At 43.4% G+C, this 20,096-nt stretch overlaps 1 pseudogene; it reads left to right on the forward strand.

Moving 5' to 3' along the window:
• The first annotated feature begins 1,626 nt into the window (after positions 1–1,626).
• The window catches only part of LOC111976350 (ankyrin repeat and fibronectin type-III domain-containing protein 1-like), a 22,788-nt pseudogene continuing 4,318 nt past the window's right edge, over positions 1,627–20,096 (forward strand).

The following is a 20,096-nucleotide window of genomic DNA, read 5'->3' on the forward strand; positions in this document are numbered from 1 at the left end:
TTTTTATTTCACCTTTATTGAACCAGTTGAGAACAAGTTCTCATTTACAACTGCGACCTGGCCAAGATAAAGCAAAGCAGTGCGACAGAAACCACAACACCGAGTTACACATGGGATAAACAAACGTACAGTCAAATAACACAATAGAAAAGTCTGTATACAGTGTGTGCAAATGAAGTAAGGAGGTAAGGCAATGAATAGGCCAATACTGGCAAAGTAATTACAATTTAGCAATTAACACTGGAGTGATATATGTGCAGATGAGGATGTGCAAGTAGAAGTACTGGTGTGCAGAAGAGCAGAAAAACAAAAACAAATATTGGGATGAGGTAGGTAGTTGGTRGGATGGGCTATTTASAGATGGGCTGTGTACAGCTGCAGCGATCGGTAAGCTGCTCTGACAGCTGATGCTTAAAGTTAGTGAGGGAGATATAAGTCTCCAACTTCAGTGAATTTTTGCAATTCGTTCCAGTCATTGGCAGCAGAGAACTAGAAGGAAAGGTGGCCYAAMCAGGTGTTTCATAATTTTTTCACACTTTCTATCTTTCTTCCTTCATCTATCTTGTGTGGGATCGGGTTACGGAATGCACCACCACCGCCTCTGCATCCCATTGACACTTCCGTCAGCGTGTGTGTTAGCATCACAGCCCAAGCTCCCCAGTCATTCACATTGTTCCTGTGGCAGAGTGGAGAGGGCAGCATATCTGCCATGCCACAGATGCCAAGATAGGAAGGAATGAGCTCATCTCAGCCTCTCATGAGAAAGAGGTGTCAGGTTGAGAGGGCAGGACTGACAGAGGAACAGCGATGGCAGTGCCAATGATGACTCATATGTTAACGTTAACTATCATAATTACTTAGAAATTATGCCAATGCGATACCCACCTGGATTGCTGGCACATTGGCATGGAATTAAGAAAACGTGTCAGGACCAGGACCAGGAGTTTGTCCTGACCAGCTGACCAGGAAAACGTTAAGTTAAAACCTTATAGTCCATTATTAAGGCCCAGAGTTTTTCCTTGCCAGGTCATTTGGTTAGGAAAAACTCTTGGCCCTACCTCATAACACATGACCCTTAAAAAAAGAGGTAAGTCACTTCAAAATTGTGCATTCATTCCGTAGCTGGTGTAGGATCTAATGTGTTTTCTTAGTCTTCGTCAGAGCCTCCATGTTAAGGACATTCTAAACAAGGCATGTTACAGACGTTAACAAGCAAGGTACTGTTTATTATAACAACATCTAAGGCAGAAGCGTCAAACATGTGGCCCACCAAACATAGTGTCGGTAATGTTTGGTGCATTCTTCAAAAGCGCTGGTAACCACGGTGCTAGTGATTCAAAAATAGCAGAAGTACAATAACACTCACCCCATTCCCCCTGTGGTTCCAATGGCTCAGTGGGTAAGTCCTAGCAACACCAGGCTTATGGGTTTCATTCCCTCATGGTCCACAAATACAGAATATACTATAGTTGCCAAAATAAACTCTGAGTCACCTTGGATAAAGGTGTCTGCTAAAATACCATACTATGACTGATATGATTGATACTAATACTCACCAAAAACCCACTTTCGACCCTCCCCTGCATCGATGATCCGCTTTCTCCCCACATGGCTGATTCAGCCAAGATGACCCAGCGAGAGATGCGAAAGCCTCACCCTCTTCCTACCCGGAACAAGTCCACCAGCCTGTCATCCCCGAGCGCTGCCTGCCGCCTCTACAGGAACTTGTCGGGGAAGTTCCTTGCGGGCAACCTGCCTGACCTGGAGGACAGTGTGGTGTCAGGACGGTGCGACTAGGAGCACCTCCGCAAGTCCACCATGGCGAGGGACACAGGCTCAACACACGGTCAATACAGGTTTAAACACAGGTTCAACACAGGTGAGATACAAGCGAGACACAGACTAAACAGAGACACAGACTAAACATAGACACAACACAGGCTCAACACTGACACAACACAGGCTCAACACAGACACAACACTGGTTCAAGACATGCTCAACACAGCCCCTAACACCAAAGTCTCATTAAAGGGATATTTCAGGATTTTGTCAATTAGTCAGATGAACCATTTGTTATATCTCTGCATCCAGTATGATATAAGTTAGAGTTAGTTTTGCGAGCCAATGCTTACTAGCGTTAGCAAAATAACTGAAAGTCTATGGTATATACTAGCATGCTAGCAGTTACCATAGACTTCCAGGCATTGTGCTAACGCTAGTTAGCAATTGCACTAACGCTAGTTCAAAAATTCCTTCAAATTGCACACAGAGATATAAAAATGGTATCCATGAGTTAAAGGGCTTGATTGCCAACATCCTGAAGTATCTCTTCAAACATGTGTTTATGTGTGTTAGTTCCAGAGCAACGAGGTGCTGTTCGAGGCGGTGGAGCACCAGGAGATGGACCTGGTGCAGTTACTCCTGTCCCACCTCAACATCCCAAACAGTGAGGGCCTGCTGCCCCTGGACATGACCATCGTGACCAYCAACGTACCKATGGCCAGGCTGCTGCTCCACGCCGGAGCCAAGGAGAGCCCCCACTGTGGGTACCTGTTCTGGCTTGCTGGTTGGTTGGCTGACTGGCTATCTGTCTGTCTTTCTGTCTGGCTGTCTGTATTTGTTCTGACTGACTGACTTTCTGTCTGTCTGTTCACCTGCTTGCCTGCGTGCCCACTTGCACGCTCGCTCCTTAGCTTATAGGATCATTACAGTTGTTTATTGAAGAAAATATGGAGCATGTTCCATCATAAACCATAGTATGAGTAGAAGATGCACTTTTGGTACTGATTTAGGATAAGCTTACCCTCCCCAAATCTTAACCTGTAAAACACAAAACTGAATTTTCTCCCCAATTTGTCTATTTGCTGCAACTCCCCAATGGGCTCGGGAGACGAAGGTCGAGTCATGCGTCCTCCGAAACATGACCCGCCAAACCGCGCTTCTTAACACCCGCCTGCTTAACCCGGAAGCCAGCCGCGCCAATGTGTCGGATGAAACACTGTTCAACTTGCGACCGAGGTCAGCCTGCAGGCACCCAGCCAGCCACAAGGAGTCGCTAGAGCGCAATGAGCCAAGTAAAGACCCCCCCGTCCAAACCTTTCCCTAACCTGGACGATGCTGGGCCAATTGTGCCTCGCCCTATGGGACTCCCAATCATGGCCGGTTGTGTTACAACTCGGGATCAAACCCGGGGCTGTAGGGACGCCTCTAGCGATGCGACGCAGTGCCTTAGACTGCTGCGCCACTCGGGAGGCCCGCAAAACTGACTTTAGATCAGTGTCTAAAAGTGACTTCATTCTAACTCTGGCAAGCATGGCCAACTGTACCCACCGCCACGGCAACCAGAGCAGTTGCCACAGCAACCACAACCAGCAGAACAACCAACCTCTCACACGCACAAAAAAAAGCACGTTCCCACACTACAGAGTATGTCAAAGTTGGCAGAGAGYGAAGAAAGAAAGAGAGACGAAAAACACAATGGTGCTCAGGGGGTGRTGTTAGTCATCTTGATGCGATATTAGTCATCTTCATAAGGCCGTTCTGCCGCCTGTGATCTAGCAGCCTCCGCCGTCTCACTCTCTGCTAACGATTAGGCCTCACCGAGCTCTCCCAGACTATTMGTGTGTTTGCACTCCCTTTCCAGAACCTATCCAGACATTTTATAAAGGTATCACCAAATTGAAAACACTTGAGGGAACGTGGTGTTTACTGAAGTTCGCTCTTTGATTGCTCTCCGGAGCCCAAATAACACACGAAGAAAAAAGAGAGGGAAATAGAAAGAGAGGGAGAGGGAGAGGGGGAGAGAWATAAAGGGCTCTCCCGTCAGCCCTAGCCAGGATACAGAGTCAGCGTTTTTATAAGAACGTTGTAATCAAACTCCATCTGAGGTGAATTGAGATCATAGACAATGCGGGGCTTTCGTTGGGCTTTGAAAGGACGCCATTGATTCTGCTGTAGCAGACTTCACAGAGTCTGTCTGTGGCTCCCTGAGACAGACAGGGACAGAGACGTCAGAGAGACATACTGTACAGAGACAAACAGAGGGAGACAGATATAGGCATTCGGCACTCGTAGGCACTCGTAGTGGTCTTGTGTTGCTCAGATGGTACAAGAAATGGACAAAACACTGAGACATACTGAGACATGCACAGGGCTGTCATGCACCCCAAACATCTAAGGGGGCACAAAGTACACGAGGATGGCTGTGGGGTGGTTTTCTGGAAGTTGGAGAATTTTGCATATTTCAAACACCTGAAACAGCTTTTTCCTGCAATCTAGAGCCATAATAATTTGGCATACCTCTTGAGCTGTCTGTATCCTCGACTGGTGGTTCTTTTTTTTAAAGAAACAAAATATTATTCTCTGCATTGCTGCTAAAATCTAGGTAAATGTGAGTCTTATTCAGGTCATTTAGTTATTGCTTGCTTTTCTAGAGTCTACCAACCTTGCCAGCAGGCATGCCTGCAAAGATAGTTAGACAAGCTAGCTACTCTAAATGTATTGATAGCCTGAAATGGCTTCTTGACAGCCAGTTATGAAGTTGGGAGATTGGGAACCTATCTGGGCTAGCTAAAGCCAACTTCATAACATGTCTAGGTGGCTAGTAGTATTACAGAGAGACAACAACGATCATTTAAAATATGYTTTATTAAATGTTTTGAAACAGGARAAAAGCCCAGATTGGGTATGAGGGCCAGATGGGAATTTAACACTCTTACAATAAGTGCCATGGGATAGAGAGTCAAGATAGAGAGTCAAGACACCCGTTTAACGTCCCATCCAAAAGACAGGGCAATGTCCCCAATCACTGCCCTGGGGCATTGGGATATTTAAAAAAAAGTCTAGACCAGATGAAAAAGTGCCACCTACCAGACCTCCAACACCACTTCCAGCAGCATCAGGTCTCCCATCCAGGGATTGACCAGGACCAACCCTGCTTAGCTTCAGAAGCAAGCCATCAGTGGGATGCAGGGTGGTAAGCTGCTGGCAAATCTGAGTGGGRATATGCCTCTGTGCCCCATATGGGCATGACACCTCTGAAAAGACATAAAATAAAATACATTTTGTATTCGTCACATGCTTCGTAAACAATAGGTGTAGATAAACAGTGAAATGCTTACTTACGGCCCTTCCCAACAATGCAGAGAGAAAGAAAATAGAGAAAGAAAAGAAAAGTAATAACATMTAATAATAAAAGTCATAATAAATACACAAAGAGTAACGGAAACTTGGCTATATACACGGGTATCAGTACCAAGTCAATGTGCAGGGGAACGAGGTAATTGAGGTAGACATGTACGCTACCGCTCAAAGGTTTGGGGTCACTTAGAAATGTCCTTGCTTTTGAAAGAAAAGCTATTTTTTGGTCCATTAAAATGGCATAAAATTMATTAGAAACACAGTGTAGACATTGTTAATGTTGTAAATGACTATTGTAGCTGGAAACGGCAGATTTTTTATGGAATATTATCAGGCCCATTATCAGCAAACATCACTCCTGTGTTCCAATGGCACGTTGTGTTAGCTAATCCAAGTTTATCATTTTAAAAGGCTAATTGATCATTAGAAAACCATTTTGCAATGATGTGATGTTAGCACAGCTGAAACTGTTGTTCTGATTTAAGAAGCAATAAAACTGGCCTTCTTTAGACTAGTTGAGTATCTGGAGCATCAGCATTTATGGGTTTGATTACAGGCTCAAAATGACCAGAAACAAATAACTTTCTTCTGAAACTCGTCAGTCTATTCTTGTTCTGAGATATGAAGTCTATTCCATGCGAGAAATTGCCAAGAAACTGAAGATTTCGTACAACGCTGTGTACTACTCCCTTCACAGAACAGCGCAAACTGGCTCTAACCAGAATGGAAAGAGGAGTGGAAGGCCCCYGTGCACAACTGAGCAAGAGGACAAGTACATTACAATGTCTAGTTTGAGAAACAGACGCCTCACACGTCCTCAACTGGCAGCTTCATTAAATAGTACCCGCAAAACACCAGCCTCCACGTCAACAGTGAAGAGGCAACTCCGGGATGCTGGCCTTCTAAACAGAGTTGCAAAGCAAAAGCCATATCTCAGACTGGCCAATAAAAATCAAAGATTAAGATTGGCAAAAGAACACATACACGGGACAGAGGAACTCTGCCTAGAAGGCCAGCATCCCGGAGTTGTCTCTTCACTGTTGACGTTGAGACTGGTTTGGCAAAAGGGTTTTCAACTCAGATAGTCTGTGTGTCCATTTTGTTAGCTATTTAGCAGTGTTATGGCTTGGGGTTCTGTTGGTTCCAGACTTGGTGCATCGGTACCGCTTGCCGTGCGGTATCAGAGAGCAGGGTATGACCTGGGTTGCTGGAGTCTTTGACATTTTTAGGGTCTTCCTCTGACATCGCCTGGTATAGAGGTCCTTGATGGTAGGCTCTTGAACAGCWTCTAACCCAAAGCCACAAGACTGCTAAATAGCTAACAAATTGGACACACAGACTATCTGAGTTGACCCTTGTATTTTTTGCACTGTCTCTACGCACACTCACACTCCAAAACACACACACACACACACACACACACAACACCACACACACACACACACACACACACACACACACACACACACACACACACACACACACACACACACACACACACTCTCTCACTTAATTTGCTCACCCCTAACATAGACACACATTTATACTGACTGTACACACATGCACACACACTCACATGCAATCCTTATATACGCTGCTGCTACTCTGTTTATCATATATCCTGATTCCTAGTCACCTTACCCCTATACATATCTACCTCTATCACTTCAGTATCCCTGCACATTGCAAATATAGTATTGGAACTMACCCTGTATATAGCTTACTTACTTTCTCGTGTTCTTCTTATTTTTATTTCTCTTATGTATTTTTAGTACTACATTGAAAMTGATTACTGCATTGTTGGGGTTAGAGCTTGCAAGAGAGGTATTTCACTGGACTTGTGCAGGTGACATTAAAACTTGAAACTAGTGATGTGGACACTTAGGAACTTGAAGATCTCAACCTGCTCCACTATAGCCCTGTCGCCGTGATTTGGGGGCGTGCTCAGCCCTCCGTTTCCTGCAGTCCACGATCAGCTCATTTTTCTTGCTGACGTTGAGGGAGAGGTTGCTGTCCTGYCACCACACTGACAGTTCCCTGACCTCCTCCCTATAGGCTGTCTCATCGTCGTCGGTGATCAGACCTACCACGGTCATGTCYTCAGCAAACTTAGGGATGGTGTTGGAGTCATGMGCYGGCACACAGATGTGGGTGAACAGGGAATACAGGAGGGAACTAAGCACGCACCCCTGAGGGGKCCCCGTGTTGAGGGTCAGTGTGGCGGATGTGTTGTTGCCTACCCTCACCACCTCATGCATGAAGACACACTTAAGCCAAAGTGAGACACGGTGACGTGATAGATACTGAGTCAAGCTGAAATATAGACAGAGTACTAGAATAACTTAGTTATACCTCGGAACCTTACATCACTGACAAACAATTTRCCCATCATATTGGGTGTCCCATTGAAATTCACAGAGGAACCAAACCCTGCCRGGTCACACTTTTCTCTGTTATTTTAACTCTGAATGATGTCACCCTTAAAGAGTGACTCCGAAGTTAAATGGGCTTTAATTAGGAATGTGCGTTAGTGCCTCTGACAAACAYAGACATTAAAAAGGCTAGAYTGTTATACCAGTGGATTATGGGAAAAGAGGAGGTTTCTTAGAATTAAAGAGTTGTGTGTTTTCAGCATGGGGTCTCATTTTCTGAGGGAAGAACAATATGTTGACGAAATGAAAAAAAAGGATATCTGCACTTTATTCCCCCAAAAGTGATAATTTTATTTCAAAGGGCTGATAAAGTAATGTGTTGATCACCTCGGAGATTCTAGTGTTAATATAAATTACAACTGTTGTGCCCTGCAGTCGTGAGCCTTGAGGGCTGTGCTGTGCACCTGGCCACATTGGTCCGCGAGGCAGAGGAGCGCATGGGGGACCTACAGGCCCAGGTGCGTAGCGAGGGCCCCGGGGAGCGGGAGTCGTCGGACCATGAGAGGCAACTCAACGCCTGGGAGTGGAGGCACCGTCTCTTCAGACGCATGCAGACGGGCGTTGAGCATGCCAGTCAGTAGATACAAACACACACACACACACACACACAAACATGCAGACCCAAATACACGCAAAAACACACATAGTACACACCCAGGGGCACTACCTTGTGCAACTTAATTGTAAAATATACTGTGTGTGTGTGTGTGGCATTAGACATTTTTGAGCCAGAGATCATGTGCTCAGCTCTACTTGAAGTGCAGTTGGTACCCAGATCAATCCAGCATTGCCTTGATTTCAATTTTTCTGTTCTTTTTTTTGATGGCATTCTGTCTGGGCTGAGCTGGTAATGGGTTCCACGTTGTGATGGCTGGGACAGAGCGGGTGTGTGTGTGTGTGTGTGTGTGTGTGTGTATGTATGTGTGTGTAGTGTAAACGCGCAAGCATGTGTGTTTGTGCGTATGTGTGTGTGTGTGTACGTCAGTGGAGGCTCCTCAGAGGAGGAAGGGGAGGACCATCCTCCTCAGTGAATTTCATTTAAAAAAGAAATATATATATATATATATATAAGAAATTATATATGCTAAATATATTGATGTATAACCAAATAATTGATTAAAACACTATTTTGCAATGAAGGTCTACAGTAGCCTCAACAGCACTGTGTAGGGTAGCACCATGCTGTAGCCGGAGGACAGCTACCTTCTATCAATACAAAACCTAGGAGGCTCATGGTTCTACCCCTTCCATAGACTTACACAGTAATTATGACAACTTCCGGAGAATGTCCTCCAACCTATCAGAGCTCTTGCAGCATGAACTGACATGTTGTCCACCCAATCAAAGGATCAGAGAATTAATGTAGTACTGAGTAGTTGATTCAAAAAGAGAGAAAGACAATAGTTGAACAGTTTTTAACAAATTCATTTTTTCAAAAATGAAGGAGAAGCAAGAGAGAGAGAGAAAGAGAGAAAGAGAGAGAGATATTTCATCATTTATTTTCACTATCCAACACAACACTGGAACTCTTCCAAATCAAGGTACGTTTTTGGTTTAACAAATGTATTGCCACGGGGCCCACCGGTGTAAGTGCTAAACTGCTTACTGACTGTACACTGTAAGTAACGTTACTGCATGATTGTAGRGGGTTTACTAACGCATTAGTTCTATTAGCTATGATGACTATGKCGTCACTTTAGCTAACATGGTGACAACGATGTAGGCTGTGTGTAGCGGTTATGATATYGTTTGGCTTGGAAAYGTTTTTTCACCTGGTCACATACAGCTGATGTGTTGTGCATTGAAGTCCACAAGTGAAGGGAAAAGGTGAGAAAAAAGCGTGTAGATGCAAGAAGGAATGCAATGTGGCTGCTATGTTAGTGGACTGTGTTTACGTGCGATCAGGGGTGCATTCAATTCTGTTGGAAAATGTTTCTTAAACGGAAGCAAACATAACGAAACAGGGATAAYCATACCTGAATTTGTCCAGTGGAAACTCTTGTTTGCAACTGTGGGACTAATGATTACATCCTAGATCAGATAGATGCAGTCCAGAGTGTGCGATATTGAATGTGTCAGTGTCTGTCCATGTGTAGGTGTCTGTCACCTCACATTTTTTTCTTGACATGTGTGCACCTACGTTGTAAACTTTCATTCATAGGCTAAGTTGTAGAAACCTCATGATGGGTATAGGAAACATTTTTGTATCATGTAGAAGGCTAAACCTATCTATGTTACATTGAACTGGGTGAATGGAATATGYATGACAATCATCCAATATGCTGTAGTAGAAATATGGCCATGCTCATGAACATAACCGTCCTCCCTCATCTTAAACGGCARCGATCGCCACTGGTGTATGTATGCATACAGTACATGCGTGTGTGTATGAGTGTGTAGGCCTATGTGTGTGCTTATATGAGTGTGTGTAGCGTGTCTGTGTTCTCTCTTTAAAACCTCTTAAGGATTGGACCCTTTCTTTAAATGTTCGCCTAAAATGCCATACCCAGGACCTGAAGCAAGGATATGCATATTCTTCAAATCAAATCAAATGTATTTGTCACATACACATGGTTAGCAGGTGTTCATGCAAGTGTAGCGAAATGCTTGTGCTTCTAGTTCCGACCATGCAGTAATATCTAACAAGTAATATAACCTAATATCATTTGAAAGGGAACACTTTGAAGTTTGTGGAAATGTGAAATGAATGTAGGAGAATATAACACATTAGATCTGGTAAAAGATAATACAAGAAAAAAATATATTTTCATCATCTTTGAAACGCAAGAGAAAGGCCAATATATGATTTAGGAATCTAGGCGCAACTTAGATGTTGGCCACTAGATGGTAGCAGTGTATGTGAAATTTATTAGACTGATCCAATGAAGCATTGCATTTCTGTTCAAATTGTTGTATCAAGACTGCCCAAATGTGCCTAAATGGTTTAGGAATACATTTGCAAGTTCATAACTGTGCACTCTCCTCAAACAATAGCATGGTATTATTTCACTGTAATAGCTACTGTAAATTGCACAGTGCAGTTAGAATTTAAGCTTTCTGCTCWTATCAGATATGTCTATGTCCTGGAAAATGTCTTGTTACTTACAACCTCATGCTAATCGCATTATCCTACGATAGCTCAACTGTCCCACGGGGGGGGGGGSGYSGYBMKKKCKCKCCAATCCTGTTAACGTTTTATACGCGTTTCATGACACGCGTGGTAGCAGGTAGGCAGCCCCCTTACACCTGAATCAATCTGGACTTTGATGCATAGAGGAGTTTTTTCCTCTTCATCATTCTACATACTCCGTGCTTTTATGGCCGGACGGTTTTTGTAGGCTTTTCTCTGGTTCTCAAATACAGTAGTGAAATTCTTCAGATAGTGTAAGGTGCATGTTACGATTATGAATAAAGAAAAATACGTATTTGAGTGATTGAAAACTGTATGTAACTGTTTTACTGTAAGTTGACTGATGAATAATTCTGAATGTGGGATATCAATTTAGTTGATCTTGATTTAACCACGACAGTCCACAGAACTTTTCACTGTTTCCAGGGAATGCTGGGTATGTGATATATTATGAAATTATTAACATTTCTGACTTTTTGACAGCACTGACTGACTGTGATGMCATGAATAACATTGTTGAAGCCTTAAAAAGTAAACAATAGCGGCTAATATAAAGATGCTCCCAGCTTTGTCCGTCTGTCTGTCAGTAGCAGCTCCTGTCTGAGGGTGGACTTCRAGGAGCCTCTCAGTGTCACCTCTGCAGTGGTCACCAAGTACAAGGGTCAGCAACTGTTACATGCTTATTACAATGCTTACTAGTAAGACATGAAGTCATGTTTATTATTCTATAGAGATTGGGAGGAAAGTATGTACGATATGCACTAATGCAGGAATGGGCCACTTTGATTGCGGTCGGGGCCACAATAAATCTGAACTCATCATGAGGGGCCGCAGTTGCTTCTCACCTGACATCTGCATATGCCATTCAGCAGGCTGCATCAGTGCATTCTAAACACTTTGAGGTCAACTAATTATGAATATACGCGCTCGGGAGAGGCAGCAAAGTGCCGAGCTGGGCCATTCTCAGCGCCCTTACCTAAACACCCGTTGGGCTGCGCCAATAAAATATWAGTTTTTTTGTCTATTACAATTTTATGAGAAGCACAATATTTAAAAACAAGAAAAACGGTTTCTTACCTTTTACAACACTATAAACAGTTTTTTGTCTCCCCCCTCAAATGGCGTCTAAAACTCTAACAACTACTTTACCAAACCTCTATCAATGAGGTAACCTTAAGGATGTCATGGTTCCACCTGTCACCAGAGGGCGGCAGAGACAGTCCTAGAGTCATCACCAACAAACTAACATGGTCCAAGCACACCAAGACAGTCGTGAATAGGGCACGACAAAACCTATTCCCCCTCAGGAGAAAAGATTTGGCATGGGTCCTCAGATCCTCAAAAGGTTCTACAGCTGCACCATCGAGAGCATCCTGACTGGTTGCATCACTGCCTGGTATGGCAACTGCTCGGCCTCCAACCGCAAGGCACTACAGAGGGTAGTGCGAACGGCCCAGTACATCACTGGGGCCAAGCTTCCTGCCATCCAGGACCTCTATACCAGGCGGTGTCAGAGGAAGGCCCTAAAAATGGTCAAAGACTCCAGCCACCCTATTCATAGACTGTTCTCTCTGCTACCGCACGGCAAGCGGTACCGGAGTGCCAAGTCTAGGTCCAAGACGCTTCTAAACAGCTTCTACCCTCAAAAAATAAGACTCGTGAACATCTAGTCAAATGGCTACCCAGACTATTTGCATTGCCAACCCCCCCTTCTTTACACCACTGCTACTCTCTGTTGTTATCATCTACGCATAGTCACTTTAATAACTCTACCTACATGTACATACTACCTCAACTAAAAGGTGCCCAAGCACATTGACTCTGTATCGGTACCCCCCTGTATATAGTCTTGCTATTGTTATTTTACTGCTGCTCTTTAATTACCTGTTACTTTTATCTCCTATTCTCATCCATATTTTTTTTTTACTGCGTTGTTGGTCCTGTTGTATTCAGCACATGTGACTAATAACATTTGATTAGATTTGATTAATGACACTCAGGTGTGTCCTATTACTCTGCCTATTAAAAGAGGTGTGTTTTCTGGTTTCCTTTGCAGAAGCTTGAATTGTTTACCGTGTGCGTTCGTTTCCTGAGTGAGTTTTCGAGACTGAGTGTTTGTTGTTTTTTCAAGTGTACTGTGATCCTGCGGCTACCGTTTCTCAGTAAAGTATTATATTTATCCTTAACCACTGATTCCTCATCTGGTCTCTTCTCTGCACCTGGGTCCAACCTTACCACATCACAAAGGATTCCTCCTAGAATTTTACTTTAACTGAGTATAACAAAAATCTAAATATAAGTGCAATAAAAATCTAAAAATAGTTTAAGTTAAAAAGCTACAGCAAAAATCTTCTTCCAGCAGTCGACAGGTTCTTCTTGCAAGCTCAAGGAGAGTGCTCCTCTCCAAAAACCATAGCTCTTTTATACCCTCCATTCTATTTTCTGCTAGACCAACGTGACTGACACCTGCTCCGATGACGCATTCAGTGGTTAACACTTAATGCGGACATCGCTCCTTTCCTCGCATAGGCAGGACGCTCGCCTACACAGGATGCCCGCCTTGATAGGATGTCTCCTCCTGGCCGCTCTGACCAGGGAACTTCCAATGCAGGCTAGCATTATTAATGTACTTTATTAACCTTAACTTTTAAAACATACATTTTTAAACATTACCGTTTCCTACTTAGCTACATTAAAATCCCCCTCTAACCTAACTTATTACCTCTTAGATATCCATCAAGTTAAACATCCCATCATTACAACATTTCAGCATTATAACCTTTCATTATCAACCTCCTACAGGCCCTACGGGCCTTGTTCCTATAGGTTTAACAAACCTTGTCTATATGCATCATACTAATGCAAACAACATTATATAACGTTAACTATTTTACTGCATTACTTTAATCCCCCTTTAATAGCATCTTCCACAGTACATTTCTCCATGCTTTCAAACTTCACCATTTAACCTTTTAATCATTATTTTGGTAAATTCCAGTCCCAATTTATTTATTAAACTGTCACGTGACTAGGGTGGGCATTCTAGTTTCTTTATTTCTATGTTTTGTATTTCTATGTTTTGGCCGGGTATGGTTCTCAATCAGGGACAGCTGTCTATCGTTGTCTCTGATTGGGAATCATACTTAGGCAGCCTTTTTTCCTACCTGTGATTGTGGGTAGTTGTCTATGTGTAGTGGCCTGCGAGCACTACGTAGCTTTACGTTCGTTTGTTATTTCTTGTTTTGTTGGTGACATTATAAATAAACTAAAATGTATGCTCACCACGCTGCGCCTTGGTCKATTCCTTTCGACGAGCGTGACAAACTTATTTTTCTTATTTTCCTTAGTAAAAGTAAATTCTCTCTCAATGTTCTTTCTTCTTTGTGTTCTCTGTGTGTGTTTGAAACTTCTTTATGAGTGTGTGCGTGGGTGGGTGGGTCGATGCAAATGTGTCTCTAAAATGTCACAGAGAACTGGGCCTTAGCCTACTACTCTTGACAAATAAAGAACTTTGTTTCCAGAAAATCTTACATCCAAGTTCAATGCCTCAGTCAGAGAGGCGGAACACACTGATACGRGCAAACACACGCGCACACATACACACACATATGTACACACGGGCCCATCACATCAGAGAGATGCCCAATCACAATGTCTCAGTCAATTTGATACTTTCCCATGTGTCTGAGTACAGGTGTGTCAAGCTTGTAGTGTCATACCCAAGAAGCCTCAATGCTGTAATCACTGCCAAAGGTGCTTCAACAAAGTACTGAGTGAAGGTTCTGAATACTTATGTAAATATTTCAGTTATTTCTTTTTATACATTTGCAAAAATGTCAATATTATTTTTTTGCTTTGTCATTATGGGGTATTGTGTGTAGATTGATGAGGAATAAGCAATCTATTTAACCCATTTTAGAATAAGGCTGTAACAAAATGMGGAAAAGGTCAAGGGGTCTGAATACTTTCCGAATGCACTGTACACTGAGTATACAAACATTAAGGACACCTGCTCTTTCTATGACATAGACAGACCATATTAATCCAGGTGAAAGCTATGATCCCTTATTGGTTTCAATTGTTAAATCCACTTAAATCCKAAAAAWTCTACAGCTGCACCATTGAGAGCATCCTGGAGGGTTGCATCACCACCTGGTATGGCAACTGCTCGACATCTGACCGTAAGGAGCTACAAAGGGTAGTGCGTATAGCCCAGTACATCAAAGCTGTCTGCCATCCAGGACCTCTATACTAGGCCAAAGTGGCTAGGCGGTGTCAGAGGAAAGACCAACAAAAGTTTCAAAGACTCCCGTCACCCAAGTCATAGAATGCTCTCTCTGCTACAGCATTTATTTAATTTATTTAACATTTATTTAACCKGGTAGGCCATTTGAGAACAAGTTCTCAATTACAACTGCGACCTGGCCAAGACAAAGCAGTGCGACACAAACAACACAGAGTTACACATGGGATAAACAAACGTACAGTCAATAACGCAATAGAAAAATCTATATACAGTGTGTGCAAATGAGGTAAGATTAGGGAGTTAAGGCAATAAATAGGCCAAAGTGGCAAAATAATTACAAATTAGCAATTAAACAATGTGCAGAAGATGTATGTGNCGGTGTCAGAGGAAAGACCAACAAAAGTTTCAAAGACTCCCGTCACCCAAGTCATAGAATGCTCTCTCTGCTACAGCATTTATTTAATTTATTTAACATTTATTTAACCCGGTAGGCCATTTGAGAACAAGTTCTCAATTACAACTGCGACCTGGCCAAGACAAAGCAGTGCGACACAAACAACACAGAGTTACACATGGGATAAACAAACGTACAGTCAATAACGCAATAGAAAAATCTATATACAGTGTGTGCAAATGAGGTAAGATTAGGGAGTTAAGGCAATAAATAGGCCAAAGTGGCAAAATAATTACAAWTTAGCAATTAAACAATGTGCAGAAGATGTATGTGCAAGTAGAGATACTGGGGTGCAAAAGAGCAAAACAACTAATAACAATATGGGGATGAGGTAGTTGGGTGGGCTTTTACAGATGGGCTSTGTACAGGTGCAATGATCGGTAAGCTGCTCTGACAGCTGATGCTTAAAGTTAGTGAGGGAGATATGCGACTCCAGCTTCAGTGATTTTTGCAATTCGTTCCAGTCATTGGCAGCAGAGAACTGGAAGGAAAGGCGGCCAAAGGAGGAGTTGGCTTTGGGGATGACCAGTGAAATATACCTGCTGGAACATGTGSTACYGGTGGGTGCTGCTATGSTGACCAGTGAGCTGAGATAAGGCGGGGCTTTACCTAGCAAAGACTTATAGATGACCTGGGGCCACTGGGTTTGGCGACAAATATGAAGCGAGGGCCAGCRAACAAGAGCATACAGGTATGCTTGCAGTGGTGGGTAGTATTTGGGGCTTTGGTGACAAAACGGATGGCACTGTGATAGACTACATCCAATTTGGTGAGTAGAGTGTTGGAGGCTATTTTGTAAATGACATCGCTGAAGTCAAGGATRGGTAGCATAGTCAGTTTTACGAGAGTATGTTTGGCAACATGACTGAAGGATGCAAAATAGGAAGCCYATTCTAGATTTWATTTTGGATTAGAGATGKTTAACTTCTCTGCGCTACGGATCCCTTTTARGGGATCTTTTTCCTAAACAACCGCTGAATTGCAGGGCGCAAAATATTACAAAAAATATTGATAATCATGCAATCACAAGTGAAATATACCAAAACACAGCTTAGTGGTCGAGTAGAGTGTGTTGGATGGCTGATTTTGTAAATGGTAGACATGCTTGGTGAAGTCAAACGGATTGGTAGGCATAGTCAGTTTTAACCCGAAGAGTATGGTTTGGCAACGATGACTGGAAGGGGTGTGGTTATCATTGCGGTTCCTTGTGTCCTTTTATTTACTTGGGTCGGCCTTGGACTTATCAGCAAATATGTTTTCCTTGTAGGGATTTTAATAATTTTTGGTATTTTAGAGATTGAGTGGTCGTGACGACGCAATTCCATGTCGTCTTTGTTCTCTTCAGTGCGGGCTAAAAAGCATTACGCGGCATCGCCTTGAATTACGAGGGATCTTTTTGCGCTAAACAACCGCTGAGATTGCAGGGTCGCAAAAGATGATTACGCAAAAAACTAGTATGTAGATAATCGACAAGTTTAGCAATCACAATGTGAAATATTACCAAAAGCACATGCCTTTATGGTTATTGTGATGCCTTAAATCCACCTAATGCAGTGTTCAGATTTAGATGAATAATACTGTCTAGTTAACAGCAGATAAGGACAATTCCTATATAGCTTGTTTGTGAGCTCGATATCTACATCATACTAGGTCACTATGATGTGCCACAGACAAATGACTCTCGTGAAACTGGACTATGCTACTACAAATCGCTCTGAACTTACCAGGCGATGTGATCGATCATTGGTCAACCGAAAGATGCAGTAGCAAAGGCAATCAAACACATGAATCGCGAATGCTACCTTGAAACTCTATACCTAAAAATTCGGATTGGTCGGCTGATCACACGTGGCCATCCGATAGTTTTGCGTCACTACAGCCCGAGGAAACTACGCCCCGCAGATTACAACAACAAATAGTCCTTATTCCATTTGCGTTCGACAGAGTAACATGATATTCCTTTGTTATGCAACGGCAAGACAACACCTGGCTACATTTGGGGTCTTGCCGTCGTTTATCAGTTCATGGGCCCTCAAAAGCCTTTCAAATAAATCGAGGCTCCTCGGTCTGTAAAAGCGCGCTAAGTTGTGGGAACCCGGCACAAGAAACGTTCGCGGAACGACGTTATCAGATTCAACACTATAAAGTATTTACTATTGCTAAGGAAATAGACCCTTATAGTGCCATTATTCAGCTCGCACCAATGCGATCCACAGGCAATAGAGTATGTACCGAAAACACAGACTTTGACCGACCCTCTGTTGATCTAATCCCACCGCTCATCGTTGTCTAGTTATTTTAGAAAACTAATGCTTTACAGGCACTGAAAATGAATCCTCAGACGCGCTATAAGCTTTGCTGAGGTACGTTGGATTCCAGAATCAATGCTAGACACAGTTAGCCTTATATTAAGCGCACGCAAGATTGGGTTAGCTTCGGATCACAGGCAAAAGTCAGTAAAACGCAGATAACCAGAATTAATCTCGCTTTACCTTTGATATATTCTGTTCGGATGGTTTGGCACTGTCACGCGCAGACTTGCCCATCTCTACATCCAAGGATCAAATCGTTCTTTTTCGTTCTATAGAATCACAAATTTAGACTACTGTGAACTTGATAGACAAAAAAGTAACGCTCTTTTGGGGTCGCAGCTAAATATGTGACCTGACAGCTGGAAAAAGGCACGCGCAAGAGATGGCAATACGTCCTCGTCCCGTTCAGCATCACAGAAGCATTTTCTAAAAGAGAGCACAAGTTATGCCGTAAGTCGGTGTGTACGAGAAGCATGGTCAAATTTAGCTCTTTAAGATAAAGCTACAATCCTCTGAGAGGGGCTGATGTCTCGCTTAATAGTAAGCACGAGCTCCAATCTGATAATAAGTCCACCCAACTTAGCAGTACATCGGCGCTAAGCTTGAGATATGTTTAGCCTATTTTTTCAATGGACATGAGCGGACGAAATAAGAAAATATGCTGAACACGCAGAGTATCCTCATGCACATGCTCATCTGCTCGTGCAGCACATGGTGTACTTAACATCTAGAGGCGTGAAACTATGGTAACCTTGACTCTAGTTTTGAAAATGTCGCGGTCATGTTTCAAGATATCACAAAGACCTGTAAAGCTATGTGGTACGCCGTAAAGTCTCTGGTTCGAACCATGCCGGCTCGGTAGTGAAAGCGCGATTGGCTCCGGTAAATATGAGGACTCTGGTTGAATCACCCCCTTTTCAAATTGGAAGAGAGACAGCAGAACGGGCTGTATAGTAGGAAAGACACAGATTTCATCACATAAATACTGATGAGAAATTCACTTCCTGGGTATCTGTAGTAACATGTTTGTTCTCTCCAGAGTTCCGCTATGTGTCGCTACCTCTCGTCGTAAGTATATCTAGTTTTTGTTGTATTACGCATCCTGAGCAGAACAATATTTTGACATGTTTTGGACAATCTTGTGGAATGTTAGTGCTCTCGCTGAAGCGTTAATCTGTGATAAATTGATAGACCTTGTTCTTATGCATGTGCGGATATCCTGGTTACAGTAGATGGCTGGTGGAAATCACCCTAATGTAAGAATAATAATGGCTCCGTTAGCATGTGAGGAGAGACGTCTATTCTAATAAGAACAAAAATTTAGCAAAAGATGCATGCACGGCGCGCACGCTTAGCTGTCAGAGAGGGGAAACGTTTTAGATGTGTGGTACGTTTTCGCGCTGAGACAGGCAGGAACGTGTGACCTAGCCCCTACTTATGGGCTGATGACTGTCTAGTCTAGGTGATGCTAGACGGGGCCGGGTGGCAGGCAGTCGAATCGGGATTGAAGAGGCATGCATTTAGATTTTTTACGTTGCATTTAAGAAGGTAAGTTTGGAGGCCGACGAAGGAGAGTTTGGGTAATGGTGACATTGAAGGCTCGTGCTGGAGGTTAGTTAACACAGTGTCCAAGAAGGGCTAGAAGTAATACAGAATGGTAGTCGGTCCTGCGTAGTGGTGGAATCAGAGAATCACCAACGCAGGCAAGAGCGACATCGATTGGATGTATGCCGAGCGAAAAGAGTGCGGCCGTGAAATTGAAACCCTGGTGGGCACCCCATGTAGACTGCCAGAGGTCCGGACAACAGGCCCTTCCGATTTGACACACTCCGAACTCTATGCTGAGAAAGTAGTTGGTGAACCAGGCGGAGGCAGTCATTTGAGGAAACCAAGGCTGTGAGTCTGGGCCGATAAGAAAATGCGGTGGATTGACAGAGTCGAAAGCCCTTGGCCAGGTCCGATGAATAATGGCTGCACAGTAATGGTCTGTTTAATTCGATGGCGGATATGAGTTATCTTTAGGAAACGCTTGAGCGTGGCTAGGTGCAGGCCGCATGACGCAGCTCGGAAACCAGATGTGCATAGCGGAGAAGGGTCATGGTGGGATTCCGAGGACAATGGTCGGTGCTCTTCTTTGTTAACTTGGCTTTTGAAGACTTTAGAAAGGCAGGGTCAGGATAGATAGTAGGTCTGTAACAGTTTTGGGTCTAGAGTGTCGCACCGTTTGAAAAAGAGGGAAGATGGACCGGGCAGCAGCTTTCCAAATCTGTCAGGGGAATCATTCAGACGATACAAAAGAGAGGTTTGAACAGGCTAGTAATGAGGGGTGCCCACAGAATTGCGCGGTGGATAATTTTAGAAAGAGGAGGGTTGAGTTCCAGT

This window comes from Salvelinus sp. IW2-2015, linkage group LG17 (assembly GCF_002910315.2).
Source record: "Salvelinus sp. IW2-2015 linkage group LG17, ASM291031v2, whole genome shotgun sequence".
Lineage (NCBI taxonomy): Eukaryota > Metazoa > Chordata > Actinopteri > Salmoniformes > Salmonidae > Salvelinus > Salvelinus sp. IW2-2015.